Consider the following 10,621-nt stretch of genomic DNA (forward strand, 5'->3'; position numbering starts at 1 on the left):
GGGAGGACAAGAAAGGGGACCATTTCAAGCTGTTTTCTGAACTTCCAAGCTATTCGTATGTCAATTCTTCTCAAACAGAAGCGTGACAGAAATTACTATTTCTGCTAATTTTGATTTATGTGCTTCTGTCTTCTTGTTGGCCTTTCCCCTTCTGATCAGATGCTAGGATTTCATTACAATAAAGTCACGTTAAATGAGAACCCAGGGTTTGGAGGAAAGAAGGAACAGAGAACTCATCAAGTTAAAGATAAAAACCATCCAGCACTTCACTGGGTGCCTTCGACCTGTGAGGCACCGACCTTGGTGTCAGGCTGGTGTTCGGCACTGGGTAAGCCACAGTCCCCTGTGGACTAGGCTCAAATGCAGCTGGGAAAACAGCTTTTCTGAGGCTTCAGGATTTCTCTGGGAAACAGAGGATACCCTACTCATTTCTTTTTCTCCTTTGCTGCTCCCTCCATTCATTTCCGAAGCCTCCTAGAAAAAGTATTTCCCCCACAAGACAGCCTGTGTTTGCTGCGTGGAAGTTCCACATGTCTGGGACCCTCCCTCAGCTGCTAGGTGCATCCTAAGGCTTCCTGCTTCACAGCTCAGCCCTGATCTAAGGAGAAACGATGGGGCCATTAGCTGTACCCACTTATGGATGATCTTACAAAACCTGACTTGTACGCACCTCGGTTCACTTACGCGGTTCGCTGTCTTCCTGAGGTTGCCGATGCTTTATTTATGCTGAGCACGTGGACTGCTGTGCTGGCCTCGTTAGAGCTGTCGGTGCCCTGGCGGGAGCCTTCCGTTCTGCTGCATTTGTGTCACACGTTTGTGACACCATGAAAGGCGGTGGCTCGGAGGTTCAAGGAAATGTCAGCCCGTGACACGTGTGAAGCTCAGCTGTGCTTCTCCATCTTTCAGAAGAAACACTACTTTAAGTTGACTTGTCATTTGCAAAACCACAATCCTGATCAATGTTTCATGAGAGGGTGCTACTAGCTTTTACCCGGACACGGGAGGTCTCTGCAGACTTTAAATCTGACATGAGTTGATTCTCAGACTTTTGCTTCTTTTTTGAACAGCCAATTGGATCAAACAGTAAGTGTACTATAGAAAGGGCTACGTTTCCAGTGGGCGTAGGCACAATGCCCAACCATGTCCTCCCACGTGAAGGGAATCCTAGAAAACCGTTCAGGAGGAGTGGAGACAACCACTTGCTCGTGAACGAACCCATCAAGTTCAGGGACCAAGGTGCAAAGAAACAAACTCTTCCCTCCGCCCCCCTTCACACTGGGCTGCAGTGAGCACTCGATCTTCAGTTGTGTTCCTTGTGTTTATGTGCCTTGTCTGTCTCCTCCTTGAGGCTGAGATGGGAATATGCAGCTTTGTGTGACAGGCGAGGTACCGAACAGTGGCTCACGCAGAACACTGCTCAAGGGTAACCCAGATGGTGTGCCCGAGTGAGCACCCTCAGCATTAGTGAGCACTGGGTGGTAGAGACGTGGGGGGCGGGTTAGATCACGTGCTCCTCAGCAAAGAACGTGAAAATCCTACCGTGACATCCACGTTCCACTTAGTGGCTTCCCAGCCAGAAAGCTTGCTACAGTGCGGCCCCTCTTCTTCCTGCTGCCCGACATCAGGGGCTCTGGTGGCTCTCTCCCCTTGTGCTGAGATTTCTTAGAGGGAGCTCCAAATGCCTTTCCCTTCTACTGTGGGAAGAACTTCAGCTCTGCACCGCGCCTGCCCTCCAAGCTTGCATCCCGGAACTTATCACTGCTGTTCTGCAGAATGAGGAGCTCCCCAGGTTCCACCCTCTTTACAGGCAGCTGGTGTCCATCTCTTGTTCCTTATTCATTCCTTTGAGTCTCACGTTTAATCCAAGATGATTTTCAAGCGATTTTCCCAAAGGGGATTCTGGTAGAACAAATCTGCTCCATCATTTTCCATCCGAGTTCAATGTAGGAGGGCAGGTCACTATGAGATGGAACAAACAGAGGGGGTTAGAAAGGGAAGGTAGGAATGAAGTTAGACTTTGATACAAAAGTAGGTTTAATGGGTGAGGCGAAAAAGGGGACCATTTCAAGCTGTTTTCTGAACATCCAATCTATTTACATATTAACTCTCCCCAAACAGAAGCGTGACAGAAGAGCTGGATAAATTCTCATCATGTTCACCATAGGAGTTGGCTAGGATGATTTCTAACTCGTTTAGTTTGGCTATTTTTGATCCCATGTGTAGGTGATATCCTACAGGATTTCCCCTCCTCTGACTTCTTTCATTTAGCATAATGTCCCTCAAGGTCCATCCATGGTGTCGCAAACAGCAGGATGTCCTTCTTTCTCGTGGCTGAATAATATTCCATTGTCTGAATACATACCACATCCTTTTTAGCCATTAATCCATTGACAGACACTTAGGTTCTTTCCATATTTTGGCTTAATGCACATTACTTCTCGTCCTTTTGGTAACAGTCATTCTACCAGGTGTGAGTCTTGATTTGCATTTCCCTGATGGTTAGTGATGTTTGTTTGAGGACATCGAGCTTCTAGCGTTAGTGATAGCCGTCAGGACCAACCCAGACTTCAACCTTAAACCAGTGAAGTATGTTTTACAGTTTCATTCAGAGCTTATACTCCAATGACAGTCACCTGAGTTAAGATACTGAATATGCACAGATACTTCTTTTCTTGGTTGATACTGCTGTGTCTTCTCCATCATTCTAATTTCTAGCCCCCCACCATCTGCCACTATTTTGTATGCTCCTTCTTCCTCGTTTCCATTTCACAATTTTTAAAAATATCAACTTTTAACTTTTGGCCACTGTTGCCTACCTCCAAAGCCCTTAACTTTTTTTTTTAAGCCAGGAAAGCATAATTTTAAAAAAGAGCATTACCAAATAATGATGTAAAATAAAAACTGGATACCAAGAGCTGTCAGGTAAACTAGTAAAACACAACAACTTCTCATCCAAACCAGAATGGATCATGGTAGGAGACTTCTCAAATACAGATAACCTTTACTTGGCAGCTGGGTCTCTAAAAAGATTGCAAAGTCAGGGAAACCCAACAGAAAATGCAAACATCCTCGTCCATGGGGAGGGATGCAGGGTCAGCGAGTTACCCAAGCAGAGGGGGGTAGCAAGGAGAGCTCTGTGGGCGGCTAGGGCTGAGAAGGGCAAGCTCACTGGAAGACCCAGATGAGGCAGCAGAGAGAGCAGGGCAGGGGCTGGAGGGGACACTCAGGGCAGCTCATGCACAGCCTGGCAAAGGACTTTGTCTTTCTTCTTAGGGCTGATATTTGGAGGCGGGAGCAGCTTTCTGATGAGCAGATCTGAGTTCCAACTGCACATTCAGACTCATTCCAGCCATCACACATCCCCGTTCCGAGGCTCCTGCAGTAACATGCCAGCATCTCTACGTGAAGTGTGTGGGTGCAAGCCCGTCAATACCCCCCCCAACCTCAGAAAATTACCTGGTGACACCTGCTAACATTTCTCAAAAAAACTCCCTTCCTAGCCTAGTACAAAATATTCAGATTATGAGCAAGTTCTCCCCACCCCCTGTGCCCTTACCCTTATGATTGCTTTATCTTTAAAAAAAAAATCATTAAATAATGCTTCATCTTAAAATACTGCAATAATCAAGGAAAAATAAGGATGTCTTTCCATTTAAATTCAAATCACCAGATAACAAATCTCTAATTAAATGGTACGAATGTAGCTTAATTGATATTACTCACTTCACTTATGAATTCCCTAATTACATTCTGCAGGGGCCCACTACACCCTGCTCTGTGTGGAGGGGCGAGATTTAGCTGGGGGATTCTAGAGTCAGCAGGTTGGGTCCCCAGTCTTGCAACTTTCACATGTATGGTGACAGCATCCTACCTTAGATGCCTGGAAGCAGCCCAGTGCACGGAATACAAGTTTCCACAGATTCACGCCTGCTTGGTCTTTTAACCAGCTCAGGCAAGCATCTCCTTCAAAGGCACATAATCTTGCCTTAGTGATAGCCGTCAGGACCAACCCAGACTTAAACCTTAAACCAGTGAAGTACGCTTTACAGTGAGGCATCGCATACTAGCCCACTGAATCTCTTCCACGACCTGCTGACGTAGATGGTGTCTATCTTGTGAGGAGGAATGTGAGGCTCAGGGGAAAAGCGAGAAGACAAGTGGTCCAGGGACTCAATGGAAGAGTCTGTCTCAAAGCCACATCTCCTGGTTGCAGATCAAGCCCTCTAACTAGCACCCAGTGTCGGATGACACCTTTCCTCTAGAGCTAACCTTCTATTCTTGTGAAGTGAAGGAAGTTTAAGAGGCTGCACATGGACACCAGGGTCCTGCCTGCCACCCAAGTTCTCCCTTTCCTCCCTCAAAGCTCGCCTTAAATGTAGGGACAGCAGACAACTGTTGTCTTCTTGGGATGATCTCAGAGGCACAAGGCAGCCACTGGGTGAGCAGAATATTTCTACGTACTGGCTCAAGCCTGGATGTCAACCAGTTACAGCCTCTTTCATTTGGAAGGTTTGATTCTGATGAAGAAATAACATCCCTGAGAAGGGTAGTGCTTCAGGGTGTTTCTAGAGGAGGGCGATGTAGTAGAGGGGGATGCAGCCGCTGGGAGCTGGGATGTTGGGATTCAAGTTCAGCCCCTGCTTTGACATTGGCCAGGTGGTCCTGGGAGCATCACTCAATTATCGTTCAATTCAGATGTGGTCAACCAGAGACCTGGGAGTTCTCCCAGCTTTAGCAGGCTAGGTTTTTGTTAAACTTCTTCTATGTTCTTTGTTGATGTTTAGAGCTTTCAACTGTTTTGAGTTATGAGATTAGAATCAGCAGAGGAAGAACACAGACTTCTGTTTGATGACCTACTTCAGAGAGTCTTTGGTGTCTACTGGTTAAGATTTATTTGCTTGGCTCCAAACATAGTTGTGAAATGTTTTGGCAGGCACTTATAGGGAAGGACTCGACTGTGGTTAGCCCATTTCAAATGATGCTTGTTGAAGTTGCTGAAAACAGAATCTTTCTGGAACACTCTTGTCGAGAAAGAGGCTGTGGTGTCAGCTTGATTCTGGGTGTGGTCCTGCTCCAACAGTAACTCTCAAAGACAACACGTTCCCAAACCCCTCCAGCTCTTTGCCTCGGTGGACGTCACACCCTGTGTCCTTCTCACATTAACTCCACGCACTTCTTTCTTTTCTTCTTTCCCTCCCTGTCCCTCCCCAGCCACCTTCTCTCCATCTATTTTCTATTCCATTTACTTTCACTGTCTAGTCTAGTCTTTGGGAAAATGCCTAGGGCTCAAGGTCTTAAGACACTTTCAGTAAACACAGGAGTTTTATTGTGTTATTGGGGCTACTCTAGTTGGCTGAAAGAAATGCTGAGTCTGTTAAACCTGGAAAATGTCATTCTTGGGATTATGTTAAGCCTTGCAATTAGTTAATAAAAACCATTACACTGCAAAAAGTCAATTTGGCCCTCCAATTACATCTGCAATTTCCCACCTGCCCTCCACATCACCCCCTCCCCCTGCGCCGGGCAGGGTCCACATCCTGGTGCCTCTGGCGCAGCAGATGCCAAAGCGTCTGACACATAGCAGGGATGCTGGATTGAATAAGAGACAGAAAACTGGAAGTATTAGGCATTTTAGGTGGGAAATACACAGAGACTGCAGGGGAAGAGGAAGAGAAGGTGAAGCAGATTCAATACCTTTAATGCTAATTGCCCAATTTTCCTAACATGTTTCCTGATTTCCAGTGTTTTCCTCCTCCTCCCACCTCCTCCCCCTCCCCTCTCTTCTTTTTTTCCTCCTTTGCTGGCTTTTATTGAATCACTATTGAAATCTTTTCTCTAGACTTCCTCATCTTTCCTTTCTTTCTTTTTTCCCTTAGAAACATCTTTATTACCTGCACTCTTAAACACATCTCTAAACAACTTGCTGAACTGAAGAAACTGAATCCATCACTTCCACCACATTCTATGCTTCAAACCAAGTCTCGAGTGTAGCCCAGACTCGAGGCATTGGGAACAGACTCCACTTCTCCACGGGAGGCGCAACGAAGGCCCACCGTGAAAGAACACGTGTGTAGATGGGGAGAGTTATTACAGCCAAACGTGCCAGCAGTGGACCACCGTGTCTAACAAGTGAAAGGAACTTTCCACAAAGTGGCTTCTGGTGCCAGTAGCCTTGGGACACACTTGTATCTCAACACCACCTCATGATACCAACTGTGAAATGCAGTGGGTGGTAAGAATTGTCCTGGAAGCTATGCTGACCCCAGAGTGCCTAGCAATAATTTAACTATCCATGGAAGTGACAGAGAATCTTCCAAACAAGAGACGTTCCTTATCCAAGTTCCTCCCATCTGCACCTCAAGGATGTTTAGCCCCTCCAGTGCCACCTGAACTGGGAGGAAGAGCAACGGAGGGGAGTCAAGTGGATTGTAGCTAAAGTGCCTTACTTTCATACATTTCATTCTTTAAATGCCACGGTGTGAACACATCACGAGGGTCTCACCTAGTGCCCTGGAAGCGTCCCCGGCAAGTGAGGGGCCCTGAAAGGTAAGCTGTGCTAGCTCCACAGTGAACCAGCTCTACCCGCAGCTCGCGAGACCACCTCAGGGTGAGAACGGAGAATGGGCTCTCCTCGGACCACGGGTCCACATGCTCAGAGCCTCTGAGAGGAAATCTGACTGCACACCTGGGTATCTCATATGCTGACGAAGGTGACAGAGGAGATTTTGTGGGGCACAAGGTACCATTCTACACTCACTGTTTGGGAGCATATTTGGCTTCTCAAAGGGCAAATGTACTTCCAGGGGTGTGAACTGAACCAAAAGCCAAAACAAACTGCCCCAATCAACTGAACTGCAGAACAAGTTGAACCCAAATACACAACTGTTTATAGAGTCACAAGCCACGGTGAAGTCTGATTTTCTTCCCCTTTCAAAAAAAAAAAAAAAACACACAAAAAAAACATGTTTTATTTTCTTTCCCATAATGTTTTCATTAATTTTTGTTTTGAATTCTAAAAAGCTCTGTAGACGGAGCAAGTGTGATTTTTCAGCCAAACTGAGCTGTGCAAAAAAATAACTTTGTTTTCTTATATCTAAGCTGAAGTCTACCTCAATTTCTCAGAGCTGCCTGGAAACTGAAAATGTACACAAAACCATACATGCAAGTGCAACTGAAGTCAGAGATTTTGCAGTAAGTTTTGGCTTAAGTGCAACCAAATTAAAAAATTTCTCCTTCCGCAACCTTTGCTTGGTTCTGAATTCCCTGTTGGACTTACCGTCTCATCACCTCGTAGGGACACCAGACAGGAAGCTCTCTGTATGTTCAACCCCTAGACTGGCTGGTCCAGATCCTGTCAATTTCCAGTCGCCCAAGTGCCTCCCTCCAGAATTTAGCTGGGGCTGCAGGCAGTGCGCAGGGACTTGCAGAGACCAGAGCTCCCTCCAAGCAGCGGAGCCTGATGCCGGGGCCAATCTGGTGCCCCTGAGAAGAGGACCGCGTGTCTGCGTGGAGCTTGCAAAGGGGACGAACACAAGACTGAGACTATGCAACCACAGGACATTGGCTAATGTGGAAATGAAGTCGACTGAGTTGGACATCTTTCGTAACTGCAAAAATTTTAAAGCATGTTCAGTACTTAAGGCTCCTTTCCATTCCTTTTCATTATTTTAAAAGAGATATTTAAAATCCATTACAATATTCAATCACTGAATCTTGCAAATGCCTGAATGCATCATCATTTGACTCTTGGGGACCAGCAGGCAAAGGCAGGAATCTTTCTATGACTCCAGCGCCATGACATCCTCTTCAAATTTGCATCGAGCAGAACCACTATTAAAGGAAGACAAGTCATTAACTCAGGGCAAAGAACTCTTTAAGGACTATCTGTTCTGAGAAAAGCAATGCGAAAGGAGTGCACTTTCCATTTCTTCTTTGATACTCAGTCTCTGCGTCTCTGCTGCATCTGCTCCAGCCTCTCCTGCCCGTCTGCATCCCCTCCTCCTGTCTGCATCCCCTCCTCCAGTCTCTCCAGAGTTCTTCTAGCCCCGCTCTTACTGGTTCCTCTTCCTTCCTTGCTCAGCCCCATCTCCCACTGGCCAAGCCCAGCCCCTACCACCCCCAGTCCCCACTGTCCCCACCCCTCACAGGATGCCTCCCCCCATCTCTTCTCATCAACATTTGGACATATTTCTATCAAAGTGCTGGTAACCACGTATTGAAATGATGTGTTAGATTTCACTAAGGACACAGAGGTCATCTTCATTTTGCTGTTTCCCCAGTGCCTCTCTCTTCTTGGCTTTGCTGGGACCTCCCACCTGGCCAGGGACAGAGCAAGCACTTCATAAATGCTTGCTGGATGACATGCGGCTCCAGGAGGCCAGTGCAAGGTGCCCTGCCACTCACTTCACTGACTCATTCCATCCAATTCCCACAGCCGGCCTGCGAGGAGGAAGCGCCATCGCCCACTAACAGACGGGGACGTCGAGGGACCAAGCCTCACTTGCTCAGTGCCCTGTAGCTCACAGGAAGGGGGGACCACAATCTTCCTGGGGCAGTGCTGAGGCCTCTGAAAGATGAAATAGACTCAGCCTGCGTGACAAAGCTTTGTTCACGGAGCTGCAGCGGTGGCCGTTAAATCAGAGATTCTGAAAAAAAAAAAACCAAAAAACCAAGCTCATAGATACAGAGAACAGACTGGTAGTCTCCAGGCGTGAGGGTAGGCAAAATGGGTGAGGGGAGTCAAAAGATACAAACTTCTAGTTATAAGATAAATAAGTCCACGGATATAATGTACAGCATGGTGACTACAGTTAATACTGTGTCACATGTTTGAAAGTTGCTAAGATCTTAAAATTTCCCATCACAAGAAAAAAGAATTCTGTAACCATGCCTGATGAAGGGTGTTGACTAGACTCACTGTGCTGACGATTTCACAATATGTACAGGTCAGATCGTTATGCTGTATGCCTGAATCTAACATAATGTCATATGTCAATCTTACCTCAATAGAAAACCAATTCTGGATTCTGGGATCAGCCCATTGGCACACGACGTGGATAAACGGAGGGGTGCGTTAAGCAGACAAATGTCAAAATACAGTAACAGAGAAGTGATTACAAACTAACAGGATAATACTACTCAGCCATAAAAAAGAATAAAACAATGTCATTTGCAGCAACAGGGATGGACCTACAGATGGTCATTGTAAGTGAAGTGAGTCAGAAAGAGAAAGAAAAATACCATATGGTATCACTCACATGTGGAATCTAAAAAAAAGAAGACATAAATGAACTTATTTACAGAGCAGAAACAGACTCACAAACACAGAAAACAAACTTACGGTTACTGGGGGGGAAGAAGGTGGGAAGGGATAAACTGGGAGTTCAAGCTTTGCAGATCGAACTGCTATATACAAAATAGACAAACCAGTGTCTACAGTATAGCATGGGGAAACTACATTCAATGTCTTACAGTAACCTATAATGAAAAAAGTGTGAAAGGAACACATTTATGTGTCTGTATGACTAAAATATCATGCTGTACACCAGAAATTGGCACAACATTGTAAACTGACTACATCTCAAAAAAAAAAAAAAAAGGAAAAAAACAAGACCAAAATTTTGCCGTTTGTAGCAACATGGATGGCCTTGGAGGGCATTATGCTAAGTGAAACAGAGAAAGACAAAATTTATATAAAATCACTTATATGTGGAATCTAAAAAATACAACAAACCAGCGAATGTAACAAAAAAGAAACAGACTCACAGACACAGAGAACAAACCAGTGGTTATCAGTGAGGAGGGAGGTGGGTAATACAGGGGTGGGGGAGTAAGAGATACAAACTCACGTATAAGCTGCAAGGAGATACTGTTCAACACGGGGAAGATAGCCAATACTTTATAATAACTATAAATGGAGTCTAACCTTTAAAAATTGTGAATCTCTACATTGCACACCTGTAACTTATGTAATATTGTACAGCAGCTGTACTTCAATTCACCAATCAATACAACGAACCAACAGGAAGGCCCAGCGCCCTCTCCACTTTCTCATATCAGACCTCTGTCAGGACCCAGACATTTGCTCATTTCAGTGAGCACTGAGTGAGTGCCTACTCTGTCCTCAGAACTGTTCCAGGGGTTGCAGGGTGCTAAGGAGCTTGACATCTAATTGAACTGAAAGACAGAGTGAGACAGTGAACAAACCTCAGGGTAACCGAGCCTGGAAGAGGAGAGAAAAGAGTGCAGCCTGGATGCGCCAAGAAGTCCCTGCTCTCCAGGAAAACGCGCCGTCTCCTGGAGAGAGCTGATGGCTGGCACAGCTTGGCGAAGAGGCAGGTTCAGGAGAGGGAAGGGACCAGGTGCACTCTGCGTGGGTGAAGTTCCTGTCACTTGAGCCCCAAGGCAGCCATGGACTTGGCTGTCTTCCTTGTGCTCTGTCCCAAATCCGTTTACTGGCTACCTGTGGAGGTGTGTTCTATGAGTTTGGTGTGTATTAAGCTGTTTAATTCTCATGCTCTTATAAAATACTATGATTATCTCCACTTCATTTTTGTGGGGTTGGGGGGGAAGTAATTAGGTTTCCTTCTTTCTTTTTTTATTTATTTAATGGTGGTACTGG

General features: G+C 45.8%; 1 long non-coding RNA gene across 1 annotated transcript; it reads right to left on the minus strand.

Annotated features, from left to right (window-relative positions):
* Window positions 1-676: 676 nt before the first annotated feature.
* LOC140688931 (uncharacterized) lies at window positions 677-7,364 on the minus strand. The gene is made up of 3 exons (XR_012063754.1): window positions 7,277-7,364; window positions 1,540-1,959; window positions 677-899 (listed from the first exon to the last, which is right to left on the minus strand). It is a non-coding gene; the product is annotated as an uncharacterized lncRNA (long non-coding RNA).
* Between the last annotated feature and the right edge of the window lie 3,257 nt (window positions 7,365-10,621).

Source organism: Vicugna pacos, chromosome 24, assembly GCF_048564905.1.
Source record: "Vicugna pacos chromosome 24, VicPac4, whole genome shotgun sequence".
Classification (NCBI taxonomy): Eukaryota; Metazoa; Chordata; class Mammalia; order Artiodactyla; family Camelidae; genus Vicugna; species Vicugna pacos.